The following is a 17,014-nucleotide window of genomic DNA, read 5'->3' on the forward strand; positions in this document are numbered from 1 at the left end:
AAATACATACGAAGCAAAGTGTGTACAGGATAAAGGGGACATAATCAACAGACAGAAGGCACTGGAACGAAGGGGGGGGGTGAGGAAGGCTTCCTATAGAAGGGAGGGTTTAGTTGGGAATTAAAGGAAGCCAGAGAGGTCAGAGGCTGGAGCAGAGGAGGGAGAGTATTCCAGGCCTGGGGCGGGGGATGGAGGGCAGTTAGAATGCCTGGGGACAGAGAAATGGAGAGCCTTGTTGTGGATTAGCCAGAAAGCCTGTGTCACTTGGGGGACTCCGGCATAAGGAGACTGGGAAGGCAGGAGGGAGCAGGTTAAGAGTGGCTTGGATTGCCAGACAGAGCATTTTGTAATTGCTCCTGTGAGTGATAGGGGGCCCCTGGAGTTTGTTGAGTAGGGGCAACATGGTCAGACTTGTGCTGTAGGAAAATCATTTAATGACTGGAGGATGGACTGGGGTGGGAAGAGACTGAGGCAGGGAGATCCCCATCTCCTACTGTAATAGTTCAGGTGTGAGGGCCTGTACCAGGGTGGGGTAGGGTCAGAAGAGAGAAGGGGGTGTATTGGAGATGCTGGAGAGGTGAAATTGACAAGAGATGCAGCAGAGGTGAAATTGACAAGGGATGCTGCAGAGGTGAAATCGACAAGGGATGCTGCAGAGGTGAAATTGACAGGTCTTGGCATCATATTGGATCTGGGAGGTGAGAGACAGTGAGGAGTCTAGGATGAATCTTGGGTGGGGATCCTGACAGTCAAGGGTGTTGCCCTCAGCAGTAATAAGGAAGGTAGAAGGAAAGGGGGGTTAGGGGGAAAGATCATGAGTTCCATTTTGGACATGTTGAGTTTAAGACATTTACTGGACATCCAGTTTAAGATGTCTGAAGGGCAATTAGAGATGAACAATTGGTTTTAGCCCTGTAGTCTAGATCATTTTTGTAAATGTCTTGATGCAATCATTCATAGCATGCTCATCATAACAGAAACACATACAAAGCTAGGGAGAATGGCTAACTTGTTCAGTGACCAAGATTGACAAATTTAGAATGCTGGAGAGGAAATTTGACAGGGATAAATGTAAAGTCCGATGGGTTCAAAAATTCAAATTCACAAGTAAAAGACATGAGAGGGAGGTGTGCCCAGAAAGCATTGTCTGAAAAAAGACCTAAGAGTTTTAATAGCTTCAACACAAGTCAGCAGTGATTGGCAGCCCCAAGGTGGCATGCTCCTGGGCAAGACGGCAAGAGAATAGCCCTCACTGACTTTCTCTGGTAAGAGCGCCCCTGGGCACATTTGAGGATGGTCACTTATAAGCTTGAACCTGTCTGGAGGGCCAGGATGGGGCAGGGCCTCAACACCATGCTACAGTAGGAAGAGTTGAAGAAATGGTGGACATTTATCCAGAGGAAGGGAATGGAGGACAAGAGATATGTCTTTCCGTATATGAAGGGCTACATGGGGAAGGTGGGTTTGCATCCTTTGCTTTGCCTTGATGACAGAAAGCCACGTTAGGAGCAATGCCTGCAAAGTGAAGAGAGACAGATTATGCTTAGTATCAGGAAAATCTGCCTCCTGATAAGAACCTTCTCCAAGTGGAGTTGCTTGGCTGGAGAAATGGGACATCTCGGGAGGTAACAGGTTTCTCATTACTTGCTTTCCAGGCTGAGTGGAGTGAGATTGGCATCAGAGATAGAGGCCAAAGCTGAGATGGTGCCCTGGTAAGGAGAACTGCACCCATTATAGAGATGTGGACACTGAGGCTTATAGAGAGGAAGAGATTTAAAGGATTTGGAGCCAAAAAAGCCCTTAGAAATCCTCTAATTTAGATGCCTCATCTCACAGAGGAGGGAACTGAAGCCCAGAGAAAGAAGGTTCATGCTGAGGCCCCACACCTCCTCATTTCTGGCCAGCATCCCTCAGAGCAGGAGATGGGCTGACGATGTAGGAGGCACAAGGAGAAACCCCTCTTCTCAGAGACCACCCAAGAGGCCGGTGTCTGTGGAGACAGCAAGGCTTCTGGGCCTTGTTGGAGGAGGGAGGGGCAGTCCCAGGTGCTCCGGGAGCCCCAAGATAGCGTTTGAATTAGGAGACAAGAAGGAAGGTTGTTTGTGCTGGGCCAGGAGTGATAATTAGGGACCATCTGCTGCCATGTTACTTTTGTTTTCCCCAGCCCCATCCCAATGTTCTCTGAACACATCCTTGGGTGATAAAGGAGGCCTGTAAAACCCTGACCTCTGGCCATCCCCCCCCTGCCACTTAGTCAGGACTTCACAGCACCTGTGAGGTGGTCCTGGGAGCACAGGGATCCCCACTTCAGGGATGAGGGAACTGAAGCTTTAAGAGGGGCCGTGACTCCCCCAAGGTCACCTAGCTGGCTGGTGCTGGAATCAGGCCAGGCCCCAAAGCCCTGTCTCCTGCCTTCAAACCCACCACTCTCTCCATGGAGCCCAATGCCTCTCTCCAGCCCTGGCTTTAGTGTCAGCGAGAGCAGCACGCCCTCCCTGGCCCAATAGTCCAGAACATCGCCAAAGCAGCTCATCTGTGCCAGGCACTGGGCTAGGGCCCCTTCCCAAGCCAACACAATCATTCTGCCTCCCCAGAAAGTCTTTGGTTCACACCTGTGAGAGGCAGGTGGTCCAGGAGAAACTGCTCCGCCAGATGTGGGGGCTGAAGACCTGCAGCCCTCTCTTTCCTCAGTTTCCCCCCTGGAAAAAAAAGATGCAGCCCTGCTTTGGCCAGCGCCCTTCCAGGGTTACTGGGGGACGGCCCTTTGGAAACCAGTAAATTCCTGCAGACGTGAGCTGGGCTTTCCGCTTCGGTGCTCTGTTATCGCTGACCACACTGACCCTTCCCAGATCTCATCTGCCTGCTGAGCAAACGGGATCAGGGTGTTTGCTCTCCCCAGGCTTCCATTATTCAAGCAAAATGCCAAGATTAGGGGAAGGGCCTGGGGGGGGGGGCTTGGCTGGGCCCCTCCCAGCTCTCCCAAGGGAACAACAAGGCCAAGAGTGGGACTTTATTTTCTCAGCTCCCCCACATCCTCCACACTCGCACCCAGCAGGGCAAAGTGCAAACACTGGCCTCTGCTTGGCTGCCAGATGCCCTGGGGCCTGCCTCCACCAGGCTTCCTCGCAGCTTACTGCACGATGCCCTTCTCTTTGTGGTCCATTTCTCAGCCCTCCTCTTGTGCACTGGATGGATGCTCCTGCCTATTTAGCAACCTGGGCTGCTCTCTGCACACACAGGGAGAGTATGAAGGCCTGTCATGGTGGGGAGGGATTAGCTTTTCTCTGCTGGGGTGCAGGGGGAGTAGGGAGGGCAGAGGCAAAGAGACAAAGCAAGGCTTGACAAGCCCCGGAACGCCCCTCCAGCTGCTGGCTGTCCCAGAGTGGCCGGTGGTGCTGGAAGACCCCTCTCTATGGAGGCCTTGGTGCAAACACAAGCTCTGTAGGTACCTCCAAGGGCCTTGATTCTCATAACCAAAGGCTTCTATCCTTCCAGTGAATGCTTGACCAGCCTCCATGCCCAGTCCTAGGGGCTCAATTCAAGATTTGACTGTTGGTAGAAAACACTTTGAAGACACCAGCTGATTGTGTAGGGCAAAGAGCTGTGTTCAGAACCTGGCTCCACCCACGATTAGTTACATGGCCTTGTACAAGTCACTTCTGTCTGGGCTTCAGTTTCCTGTAAAATGAGGGATATAAACTCGATGTTTCTGAGTCCTTCCAGACCTACAAATTCTAGGTCAGTCTGCTTTCACAATCCCTGGCTTTCCCACCTTGTGTCAAAACTGGCTTTAGAGACAATGGGAATTTTGTGATTGTTAACTTTGGAACGTCACACCTACACTGGCTTACCAGTGTTGACCTCCCTTACTTGGTACCAACAACTCACTTAAAGCCTGGCTTTGAAATAAGACACTGTTATCTAAGAGAGGGAGAGAGAGAGAGAGAAAACAAACCTCGCCTTCTCTAGCTGAATTAGCTCTTTTCTTCTTTTCCAATGCAAGGAAGGTCCAAACTGCAGAATCAGGCTTGTTTATCTGCTGATAACCTCCCCTGCTATCAGACTGTCGGTAAAGAGAACAGCGCAGTTATTAAGTAACAGGAGAAAAAAATCTCTTCAATGGAAAATTTTCATGTTCTTAGAAAACAGAGTTATTCTACGGTAGAGCACCCAAATAATTGCTTTCAGATCTAAGAACAGATCATTTCTTTTTGTTTTTCAACTAATTTTCCCCAATTTTAAAACAGTTTTATTTAAAGTTTTGAGTTCCAAATTCCATCCTTCTGTCCCTCCCCTCCCCCTTCCCTGAGAGGGTAAGCAGTCAGATATAGCTTATACATGTGCAATTATGTAAAACATTTCCATATTGGTCATTTTGTACAAGAAGACTCTAATAAAAGAAAAAAAATTAAAGAAAAAAAGTCAAAACTAGCCTGTGTCAGTCTGTATTCCCTCAATATCAGTTCTTTCTCTGCAGGCAGATAGCATGCTTCATCTTTGGCCTTTGGGACTGTCCTAGATCATTGTGTTGCTGAGAAGAGCTGAGTCATTCCCAGTTCTTCATCGAACAATATTGCTGTTACAGTGGACGACGTTCTGGTTCCGTTTACCTCACTCTGCATCAGTTCGTGGAAGTCTTTCCAGGTTTTTCTGAAATTATCCTGCTTGTCTTTTCTTACAGCACATTAATATTCAATTACATTCATATACCACAGCTTGTTTGACCATTCCCCAATGGATGGATGTCCTCTCCATTTCCAATTCTCAGTCATCACAAAAAGAGCTACTAGAAATATTTCTATACAAATAGGCCCATTTCTCTTTTTTGATGATCTCTTTGGGATATAAACCTAGCAGCAGTATTGATGGACCAAAGGGTATGCATAGTTTTATAGCCCTTTGGGCAGAGTTCCAAATTGCTCTCCAGAATGGTTGGATCAGAAGAATGGATCATTTCAATACAACCAGTTTCAGAACCACTTGGGTCCAAACATTCTATCCCCAAATTAGACCTGGTGTATTCTTCACTCCAGCCAGTCTCTCGGTATGTTCTCAAAAGGAAGGCCGTGGTTGGGCCTGGAGGGGAATGGTCTGGAGACTCAACATAGCCCCTCTGTCCCTGCCTCCAGGCTTCTGCTGAAGGCCAGTACTGCAGCTGAGTCACTGCCTGCAGAGCAGGGAAGGCTCATTCCTTCTGCACAATAGCTCTGACCTCGCAGCTTTGGACAGCTGCCCAAACCTGGGTCCAGTGCCAGAGCCTGGGAGGATATAGACCTGCTGTCTTTCCTTCTCAGCAGAGAGGATCGCTCTTGACTTCCAACGCTTGGTCCTAGCACTCCGTCCAGCAAAGCTGCTGCAGGATTTTGGAGCTGGCGGGGCCTGGAAGGAGACCCCGTGGTCTGACTCCATTATCTTACAGAGAAGGAAATGAAGGCTGGAGACGAGCAATGACTTATCCAAGGTCACACAACTCAAAAGCGGTGGGGCCTGCATCCAAAGCCTGGCTCTTCCCATGGGTCCTCACCTGGAGAAGCCTGTCCATGCTTTGTAGCAGAAGCCTGGGAGACATGGATGAGAAAGTGTCATCTGCACACGTTAGGGGTGGGGATCGCAAGCCACAGGATCAGCATCCTGGGCTTTCTGATGAGGGAGAAGGAGAGGAAACGTCTTCTGTCCACCTACGCCGAGCCAGCACCTTTCTCTGCAGCTTCTAGTCTGATGAGGCTTCCCTGGAGTGAGTCAGGAGGGTGGGGCATGGAGCTCTGAGGAGAATCAATGTAGTGTGGTGCTGGCATGGTGCTGAGGAGGGCTGGTGGTGTTCCCTGCACTGTTGGGAGGATGGAGGATGGAAGATGGTGGATGGCGGATGGTGGATAGGAGAAGAGGGAGGGGCAGTGGAAGATGGAGAATGACCAGTGGTATTCCCAGCACCACTGGGAGGATGGAGGGTGGAGGACAGGGGATGGAGGATGGGAGAGGAATGGAGGATGGAGAAGGGCTGGTGGTGTTCTCAACACTGTCCAGAGGATAGAGAGGCACAGGGCTCATCCTTTCCTGCTAGAACTCCTTTTAGTCTGGAGATGGCTGCTCTCCTCACCAGGAGAACAATTTGGGAGCACATCAGGGATGTGAAGGCCAATTAGTGAATGAGGGACCAGTGCACGCACTTTAGAGACACAGGGGCCATGGTCACATGACCTCTGAGAGTTCGAAGTATACCCGCCTGGATAAAAATCACAGATCACTCAAAAGGAATCATCCAGAAGTGAAGAGAAGATGTCTGTCCACCATTCTCCTCCTGGACGAATCCTGCCCCCCTTTCAGGGATGGGTCCACTGAGGAAACAGAGGGGTGCCTTGGAGGGGGCAGCAGGGCCGGATTAGAACTCGAGCACCTGGAGGTGAAGCCCATCTACTTATGATGGAACCTCAGCATGCCCCCTCCCCTTTTGGGCCTCAGTATCCTCCTCTGTGAAACAAGAGGGTTGGACTAGAGAATCTCAAAGGTAGCAGGTGATCTCATGGCTAGGTGGTGCAGTGGGTAGAGTGCTAGGCTTGGAGTCAGGAAGATCTATGTTCAAATCCAGCCTCAGACACATACAAGCTGTGTGACCCTAGGCAAGGCACTTGGCTTCTGTCTACTTCACTTTGCTCATCTGTAAAATGGAGATAATAGTAGCACCTACCTGCCAGGGTTGTAAAGCACTTAGCACAGTGCCTGGCACATAGTAGGTGCTTAATACACACTTTCCTCTTCCCCCTCAAAGATCTCTCCTAGCCCTGAATCTTGTGTCCTCAAGGCCTTTGGAGGCAGGATGTTGCTTTGCAAAGCTGGGTGGGGAGGAAGATGACTGAGAAAAAGGAGCTCTGATAATCACAAGTATCTGTACAGCCTTTTAAGGTTAGCAAAGTGCTATTTCCTTATATCCTCACAACCACCATGAGAGGCAGGTGCTGACATGCAGTCATGACCATTGCTGACATTTATGGAACATGAATGTAAGAATGACAAGCATTTTGAATTTCCCCCTTGTACTTACGGGGAAAATGAGGTGCAGAGATTTTCCTGTTGTGACCACTCTTCTCATTATATGACATCATCAAGGCCCTGCATTCTGCAGGACCTTCCTCTAGACCCTGAGGAAACAGAGCTCCCATCCCAAACCATCCCCTGGTGGGGTTTCCCCAAGGTTCTCACCTGACAGGAAGAACCGAGATGCGCCTTGCCTGAGCCAATATGAGGGAAGGGAGATTTACTAGGGTTGGCTCTCTTCCTGCCTTTGAATTCCTCTTCTAAGCCATAGTCACCACCCTTTGCATGATGGAACTTGGAGCCCAAATGGTTTTGGAGATGGAGAAACAGCTGGAATACCTCTCCCTCCGAGATCTAGACCAGCCTCAGACCCTTCCCTGGCCACTCCTCCCTTGGTACATCTGATGCCTGGCACACTCGGCCTCATGATCCTGCCCACCGCATCATGCCCTTGTTTGACTTTGTGATGTGACCATCTGGTCTTCCAGCTAGACGGCAAGCTGTTAGGGGTAAAGACCATGAGATACATTTCCTACCATCTCCCATAAAGTCCAGCTTAAACATACTCATAGATACAGACACATATGCATATATAGTTGTCACATGTTTAGATGATTTTTAAAAGGAAACCAACTATAATATATACACACACATGCATAAACACACACATGTAGCCATACATACATATATTGGTATATACAGAGATACACATGCATGTACAGACACATACAGACATAAATGTGTGTTCATGTATAATATCAAAGATTCATCTATAACTGGATGACTATTATGCCTCCCCTCCTCTTCTTCTAGTACTACGCTTAGGTACAAATGATTCTGTCGGAGGAATCCAGAAGGAAATGTATACCAGGCTAGCACAAGAAACCAGTGACCCCCTGGGCATGAGTCTGGCATTCCTCAGCTCCATACTGCCCATTCAGGGTTTTTGAGAAGAAAGGCAGACTGGGAAAGCAAACAGTTGCTTAAGACAATGGTGTTTGAGAATGGGATTGGATTTCTGGACCACAGTTTGAGATAAGGGAATTGTGAGCGCTTGGCCAGATGCAGGGCTAGTAAAAATCTGTTTGCCTTTAGTTTTGTAAAGCTAAAGTCATCTTTAAGTTACACAGGAAGGGCAAGGGAGAAAGCATGTGTGGATACCTGCAAACCAGACACAGGAAGAGTAGCTCGGACCAAGGACAGATGGTGGTGGACACGGAGTTCAAGGAGAGTCAGTGGTAAATCCCATGGTCTCTGCGCTTATGCACAAGGAATATTTGACCAGCAGGATTAGCTAGTGACCCTCTTTCCAAGAGGAACCTTTGCCCTTGTGGGTGCACAGGTGTTTGTACCCCTCACACTTCACACTTGGCTTGGGGCCGACTCTCACATTTAATACATTGTTTTTCATTCACTCCCTAAGCCTTGGTGGGAAGAGGATCATGACAAGAAAATGGCCCCGGGAAGGATGGACCTTGTTCCAAGGGAGAAGGACAGGGAGGAGGAAGGGTGGGGCATCAACTTACGTGAAGAAGGTATAACCGTGAGTGGAAATCCAGGAAGCTGAAGTGGGGAGAAGGAGAAACCCATCTGGGAGAACTCAACGTTTCCAGAATGGAAACCCATCTTCCGTGCTAAAGCCACCCCTCCTTCAGACTGCCTTCTTCTGTCGAGACCCCACCAGTCAATCAGTCAGTCAACATACATTAAGTGTCTACCATGTGCCAGGCACTGTGCCTCCTTGCTCTGCCCCGAATCAGCCTCATTTGGTCCTCATCCCAAAGTCCTCTCCGGTTCTGTGGAAGCTATTTCCAGCCGCCCTAGAACCCCTGGGCCATAACTTTTTCTGCTCCTCCTGCTGTGAGTTGGGCCCCCTAGGCCTCACCTGGCACCACCTGCCACAAGGGTGGACATCAAGGGAGTGCCCTAACCAGTCAGATCAACCCCCTCCATCAGTGGACTTCTTTCTAACCATTCCTCAATGGGTGCCTATTCCCAACCTATCATCCCCTGCCCTTCCCGGCTGTCACTGTGTCCCTCATTCCTCATGGCCTATTGCCCAGTTGCCGACAACTCAGCCCCCCACCCCATGTCTCCCTCCAGATATACCCACCCCCTCTATGATGCTCTCCAGAAAGCCAGCTAGCTTCTTAGCTAAGAGACCGCATTTTCTGTCCTGGTCCGTCCATCTTCTTGTGCAACTGAAACCTGGCTGATGACAGAGCCCCCCCCCGCCCCCCAGCTCCCCTTTCTAGAACTGGTTGTACTTTCACTCATTTCCCCCTCTCCTGACTCACAGAGAAGATGCCCTGGACAAGAAGGGGGCTGTGTTAGTTTGGACAAGTCACCCAGCTCTCCTGGACCCTTTCCCTAACCCTACCTGAAAAGGTCATGTGGAGAAAGCTTTGAAGTTACAATAAAGAGTCCCAGATTTGAAGCCAGAAAGACTAGAATTTTATGCCTACCTCAGATGCTCATTAGCTCTGTGACTTTGGGCAGGTCATTTAATCTAGCTCTGTGACTCTGGGAAGGTCACTTAACTGTGTAGCCTCAGTTTCCCTAGATGTAAAATGGGGATAACAACTATTTCTTTTTATTCTATGAGTTTACCTAGATTTTATTTTTTTCACTTATGACTTTTTTTATTAAATATTTTGTTTCCTCCAAATTACATGTAAAACAAATTTTAACATCCTTTTTTTTTCACAGTTTTGAGGTCCAAATGCTACCCCTCCCTCTTTCTCTCCCTGAAATGTAAGCAATCTGATACAGATTATACATGTATGTAATAGCAACTGTTGCAAAGAATGGTTGTGAAGATCAACTAATACATGTTTTTATATTAGCTGCAAACTGGGAATGTTAGTTGTTATTGTTGCTATCTGAAAGAAAGTACTTTTTAAATTAGAGCGCTAAAGTTTTATTATTAACACCTGTGTCAAAAGGCTTTTTTAAAAGCTTAGTTGCTTTTGTGGAGAAATGGGGACACTAATTCCCTGATTCACTGTTGGTGGAACTGTGAAATGATCCAACCATTTTGGAGAGCAATCTGGTATTTTGCCAAAAGAATTACTAACTGACTGTACCCTTTGACCCAGCAATACCACTACTTGGTCTGTTTCCAGAGATGGTTAGGGAAAAAGGAAAAGAACCTAGAAGTTCTAAAGTATTTATAGCAAATCTCTTTGTGGTGGCAAAGAATTGGAAATTGAGGGGATGCCCATCCATTGGGGAATGGCTGCACGAGTTGTGGTATATGATTGTGATGGAATACTACTGTGCCATAAGAAATGAGGAGCTCAATGATCTTAGAAAAACATGGAAAGCCTCACATGAAATGGCGAAGAGTGAACTGAGAAGAAGCAAGAGAACGTTGTATGAAGTAATAGCAATATTGTTTTAGGAACCATTTGGGGCAAATAAGTCATTTTGACGATTATAAATACCCAAATTAGCTTCAAAGGGCATATGACGGAACATGCCATCTGCACCCAGAGAAGAATTGACAAATAGATGTATATATGGAATGATTTTACATAAATACTTATATTTGTATCTAATAGCAGCCATCTCTGGGGGGGTGGAAGAAAAAAAGGAAAAATGTTACATGATAACTTTATTATATATTTACAAGGAAGAGCAAGATGCACTCAGGTACAATCATTTTTTCTATTCTTTGTTTTCTTTTTTTTCATTTTTTTCTATTCTGCTGTTATAGAAATGCTTGGTTTATTTCTTAAGTTCAGAATAAAAGAAACAAAAATGTTTAACAAGCTTAGTTGTAAATGTAAATTTAATCGGTTTGGTTATTGTCTAAAGTTAAGTTCATAAGAAAATCTAAAACATAATAAATAACCAAACCTTAACAACCCACAACTCTTTCTGAAAGTTCTCTGCCCACACAGGTGCACAAGGGTCTGGCTCAGGTGTGTCCCTTTGGCAAGGACAGACTGGCTCAATATTCAGCCAAAGCCACCACACTCTACCCTTAACTTTTTTTCATTTCTTTTCATTTATTTCAATTAAAAAATATTGTCTCTCCTTATCCTACAGCCTACCGTGAAAATAACTTGTAACCAATTTGCAATGTCTTGCAAAACAAATTCCTCCATTGGCCACGTCTAAAACCAGTATGCCCCATTCTGCGCCTCTCTGTCAGGAGATGGGCGGCGCGTCTCATCGTCAGTTCTCCGGAGCAGTGGCTGGTGATTGCATTGATCAGACTTCTTAAGTCTTTCAAAACCGTTTGTCTCATAGTGTCACTGTATATACCGTTCTCCTGGTTCTACTGACTTTGCTTCGATTGATACAAATAGATACAAATCCTCCCAGGTTTCTCTGAAGCCTTCGCTTTAGTGGCTTCTTCCAGCACAACACTCTTATTTGTCCAGACTTCCCTTTGCATGCTCCCCCCTTGTCCCACTTCAAGAGCCATGCTCAGAATTCCAGAATCTCGCTGTGGACAAGTTGCCATCCCAGGCCTACTTGAAGACTTCTACTGATGAGGAGCTCAGCACCTTACAAAACAGCCCACCCCTCTTTTTGCCATCTCCAATTATTGGGAAAATAAGGGAGAGTTCAGGGTCTGCAGTGACTCCCATTGCATAAGTCTCAAGCTCAGAGTCCGCTGCACTGGGCCTTCCACACTTTGACCTCGACTCCTGCCCACAGTCAGGCCCCTATCCAGGGCTCAGCTTTGAAGTGATAAAGGGGCAGGGGAGGCTATTTCTAAGGCCGAGCAATTTGATGTTCATTCCTAAATTCTGCCAGCTCTCTGCATGTGTAATGTGCCATTCAGGGAAAGAGTTCAGAAGCCTCAGATTCACAGAGTGAATTATCTTCTGGGCCTTAGCTTTAGTGCTGACATCACAGCTAAGCTTATGATTTCTTGAAGGTCGTGATAATGGTTTTCTGACACTGTGGGAGAAGATGCCAGGGTGGGGTCAGGCTAACAGTCATGTCCTGTTCATGACCATATAAGGTCACTAGATCCAAGGCTTCATAAAATCACGAGAATGAGAGGATCCTTCCGTACCACGTGGTGCAACCCCTCCCACAGAGGTCCTTAGAAAACACCAGCCTGGATGTGAGGCCCTGTGGGGAGCAGTGCCCCCTCACTAGCCAGCCCCTGTGGATGTGTTTACTTGGACTGGCCCGATGCTCTGGTAAGGGACCCTCAGCGGTGGGCAGGAGACATAGACTATAGTGTATCCAACACTTACCAGTTGTGTGATTCTGGGCAATTTCCTGAGCCTCAGTTTCCTCATCTGTAAAATGGTTTTAATACATACACTACTCACCTCAAGGGCAGATAGGTAGTGCAGTGGATAGAGCACCTGAAATTAGGGAGACCTGAATTCAAATCCAGCCTCAGACTACACTTCCTAGCTGTGTGACCCTGGGCGAGTCACTTAGCCCTGTTTGCCTCAGTTTCTTCATCTGCAAGATGAGTTGGAGAAAGAAATGGCAAACTGCTCCAGGATCTCTGCCAAGAAAACCCCAAACGGGGTCCCGGAGAGTTGGACATGATTGAAACTGCCTCCCAAGACTGTTGGAATGAAAGTGCTTTGGAATCTCTAACCAAGTCCAGCAGTCAGAATGATTCACTAGCCAGTTGCCTGAATGTGTTACAGTTGGCCATGTGCCAAGCACTGGGTCATGTGCTGGGGATCCAAGAAGAAAGCCCGTGCTCTCTGGCCTCTGGGGATCCCATCCTGACTCCTCATCTAGGAGGCAGCGGCCCCACCATCTCCCGGGCTGCAGCAGGAAAGCAGGCACTAAGCCATCTTGGTTAGAGTCATTCCATTGATAAAACTGTATCAGCTTCCAAGGTTGATTCAGTGTTGGTACGAGGCCTCTGGGGATAAAAACTTCCTTTTCTGGGTCTTAAGAAGCCCCTATTGTTGGAAAGATGGGAGCTGCAGGGAAATACATTCTACATCTAGCCAAGAAAAGTAGAAATAAATGCCATGCCCTTTGGTCTCCCAGAGAACAGGCCTTAAGGTGGCGTTCATGAAGGTCCCAGAATTCGGGGATGGACAGAATGTCAAAGGCCAGGTAGCCCAGCCCACACCCACCAAAGGGTTCCTCTAGAATGGCCTCAAGCCTTCCATCGAGGGACTCTCAGCCCTGCCTGGCTGCCCACTCCACTGTGGGGCAGCTCTCATCCCCACCTATGCCTCATGGCCTCTTAGGCCCGCAACTCCCTACTCTGCCCTCTGGGGTCACACAAATAAATCTAATCTTTCCCATGACACATGTGGCCCAATTATACAGAGGACAGAGTGCCTTCCTTCTCTTCTCTGGGCTGGGCCGTCTATCCTCCTTCCATCAGTCCCCCAGATGGAGCACAGCACTCCGAGGATGGCCAGGCCCATGGTGACGGCCCCTGATGGGCCTCCCAAGAGGAGACCAGGGCAGTGGTGGGTCCCAGGGCCCCTTCACTCAGGAGGCAGAGCTGTCCATCTCAGGGTTACCCAAACTGTCCTTCATGACCATCACAGGGGAGATGGTTAACGTTTAATCTGCTCTAGATAAGACATGGTCAACACAATTGTTCACTCTGGAGAAAAGGTCAGTGAGACTGTGTCCAGCCTAATTCATCTTTACCTGCATTGTTGAACACAGGTGTAGATGTTGTTTAAGGAGGGCAGTATCTACTGGCCAAATCACTCCATCATTAAGATCATTAAGATCACCCATCATTAAGGTTTAGAACCAAGGGCAAAGCCTCACCCAGGGATGGAGGCCTAGCGGAGAGAGTGCTGGAGTTAGAACCAGGAATGCCCAAGTTTGAATCCCCTCTCTGACCCTTTAATCTGGACTAGAGGCAGCTGGGTAGTGCAATGGAGAAAGTGCCTGGCCTAGAGTCAGAAGGACCTGAGTTCAAATCCCACCTCAGGCTCTTATCAGCTGTGTGACTCTGGGCAAGCTACTTTACCCCTGCCTGCTTCAGTGTCCTCATCTATAAAATGGGGATTGCTATAATAACTCCCTCCCAGGATTATTGTGAGGACAAAGTGAGGTGATGTTTGTAAGGGTTATTTTATATGAGCTAGTTATCACTCTCTATGTGCCCTTTGTAAAGTCACTGAACCTTGATGTCCTCATCTGTAAGATGGGGGTCCTGGGAGTTTGGCAAGCATGCTGGGGGCAGGGGGCAGGAATTTCTCTTGTGCTCAAACAGAGATTCTCCATGATGGCCCATGACAGGCTCAACCAATGTCTGCATGTCCGCTCTCTTTCGCCCCATCATCTGTGCCCAGCTGGGCTTTTACACGTAGCAGATGCCTGCCCTCAGAACTGTCCAGACAGGCCCTGCCAGGGGCCAGGGCTGAGACCCCCAAGTCCAGTGCCGGTCCTGCTGTGGTCTACTTGGCTCAGACCCCACCAGGAGGCACCATAGGTGAGGAAGGACACTGGTCATATGGAGAATGTCCAGAGGAGGGAGACCAGGGTGGGAACTGAGGCTGGATCTGACAGGGCTGTCCTGAGAGGGAGAGATGGATGGTCCAGCCTTTGTCCCCCAGGCCACAGCCCCAGGCTGTTCAAGCCCTCCCTGCTTCTGCCTAGAGCCAGCCAGACCCATCTCCTCCCTCCAATCCATTGCCATGCAGCTGCCAAGCCAATCTCCTCTAAGAGCAGGACTGGGGGACATGTCCCTGCTCAAAGTCACCAGTGGCTCCCAAATGCAAACTCAGCTGTGGCGTTTTAGAGAGCTCTCACCAACCCATAGCTTCACTGTCTGGCCACCTTGGCCTCTTTGCTGCTCCCGAAGAGCTCCTCATCTGCCTTGGGGCAGAGCTCAGGGGTCACCCTTCAGCAAGGCCCTCCAGGAACCCCCGCCAGTTTTCCTTGTACCCTGCATGTGTGTGCCTGTAGCCCCCTCTCCCCAACAGAAGGTAAGCTTCTTGAGGACAGGAACTGCTTCCTGTTTGCAGCCATGTCCCAAACACCAAACATGGGGCCTCCCACGCACGTAGTGCCTGTTACTGTTGACTGGATTGAACAAGAGGGCAAAGTCATTGGATTTAGAGCCAGAGGGACAAAGCAATCGTGGGGGCCTGGCCCTCGATGGGACAGATGAGGAAAGTGAGGCCAAGCTCGGGGAAGGGATCCGTTCAAGGTCACAGAGCAAACAAGCAAGAGTCAGGTTTGAGCTGGATCACTTGCCATCGGGGGGGTGGGGTACCGTGAATGTCATATCTGAGCCCGATGGTCTCAGTGGCCTTCTGGCCTCGTCTGGAAATACCATAGCCTCCTCAGTGAGGGGGCTGCAGATCTCCAAGGAGACAGGGTCTCTGCCTCCCGAGGCCGGACATGCACTGACAAGTGTCCCTCATTGGAAGGAATTTATTCCATCCACAGTGTCTTACTTGCTGCTGTTTCTTCTGGTTTTGTCCTGGTCAATGTGGCATCAAAGCACATGGGCTCAAATCCTGCACTTGCTCCCCAGGTGATCCTGGCCAAGCTGCTCCCCCGGCTTGACCAGATGACTTCGGGACGTGCTCCTGGCACCAGATCCCTGATCTTGGGAGCCTAATCCCTCTTCAGGGGATTCCTCTTCCAATGTTACAGATAATTCTCACACTCCCTTCTTAGCCTTCTTTCCCCAGGCTAACTCACCCTCCCTCAAACCCAGTCCCTCCCAGGAGCTCTCCTCTGAGGGGGTCTTGAGGCCCCTCCCCATCCTGGATGCCTTCCCTCACACTCTCCAGGTTGTCTCTGCCCTTCCCAAACTTCCCATACAGCCTAGAGACCCCTCCTGGTGGGCTCTGGCCGGGGCAAAACCGAGCAAGGCCGAGCATCGCCTCTTCATTCCTGGACCTTATGACTCTTTCAATCAGCTCGAGGGTTCTGGGTGACCCCCGAGATCACCACGTGGACTCCTTGTCCACCCAAACCCCACAGCCTTTTGTTTGCAGAGGCTGCTGTGGAGCTGCGTCTTTCCCACCTTGTACTTGTGAAGGCGGCTTTTCAAACCTGCGTATAATATTTCTCATCTATCCCTATTACTTTCATCTTTATTTTGATCCAATGCGTGAACCTGCCAAGATCTTTTTAAAGTAGAACCATCATCCAGGGCTTGAGCTCCCCTCCAGTCTTCCATCCCTTGCAAATGTATGGAGCACACCCTGGTCATTACAAGGACAGCACCTGTGGGTGGGTGGGGAGACTTTCCCCAGGAGCCCTAAATACAAGGAGATACCAAACCAGGACAGCTACTCTCCGGGGCCTGTGATCCAGCCTGTACCAAATCACCTTGTTATACTGTGAACTAGCCCACGTCTTTTATGCGGAAATAGCATTTGTTCCATCATGTCTGACTTTCCATGACCCCATTTGGGGTCTTCTTGACAAAAATACTGGAGCGGTTTGTCATTTCCTTCTCCAGTTTGTTTTACAGAGCAGGAAACTGAGGCCAACAGGGTTAAGTGACCTGCCTAGGGTCACACAGCTGGTAAGGATCTGAGGCCAGATTTGAAATCAGGTCTTCCTGATGCCAGGCTCAGGGCTCTATACACTATGCCACTGAGCTTCCCCTCAACACTTATGGTAATAAATTCCTCAAAGTTTCAGCCCCTCTCAGAACCAATAACACTTTATACAGTGACTTCACCAACTTTGTAAAGCTTGATTTCAGAAAAACCTGGAAGGACTTACATGAACTGATGCAAAGCAAAATGAGCAGAATCAGAATAACATTGTACACAGTAACAGCAACATTTTGCCTTGAAGAACTGTGAATGATTTAGCTCTTTTTTTTGTGAGGTAAGTGGGTTAAGTAACTTGCCCCGAGTCACACAGCTAGTGAGTGTTATGTGTCTGAGACTAGATTTGAACTCAGGTCCTCCTGACTCCAGGGCTACTCTATCCACATGCTACCCACCTGCCCTGATTTAGCTCTTCTCAGCAATACAATGATCCAAGACAATCTCAAAGGACTCATGATGAAGCATGCTATTGACTTCTAGAGAAAGAA

General features: G+C 48.7%; 1 long non-coding RNA gene across 1 annotated transcript in view; it reads right to left on the minus strand.

Annotated features, from left to right (window-relative positions):
* Positions 1-660: 660 nt before the first annotated feature.
* LOC114054197 overlaps positions 661-17,014 on the minus strand; it is a 28,033-nt gene continuing 11,679 nt past the window's right edge. The window contains exons 2-3 of the long non-coding RNA XR_003570444.1: positions 3,956-4,063; positions 661-1,515 (exon numbers count right to left, since the gene is read on the minus strand). This is a non-coding gene — a long non-coding RNA (uncharacterized LOC114054197). The remainder of the gene's footprint in view (positions 1,516-3,955; positions 4,064-17,014) is intronic.

This window comes from Vombatus ursinus, unplaced genomic scaffold (genome assembly GCF_900497805.2).
Source record: "Vombatus ursinus unplaced genomic scaffold, bare-nosed wombat genome assembly UNPS02004260.1, whole genome shotgun sequence".
Lineage (NCBI taxonomy): Eukaryota > Metazoa > Chordata > Mammalia > Diprotodontia > Vombatidae > Vombatus > Vombatus ursinus.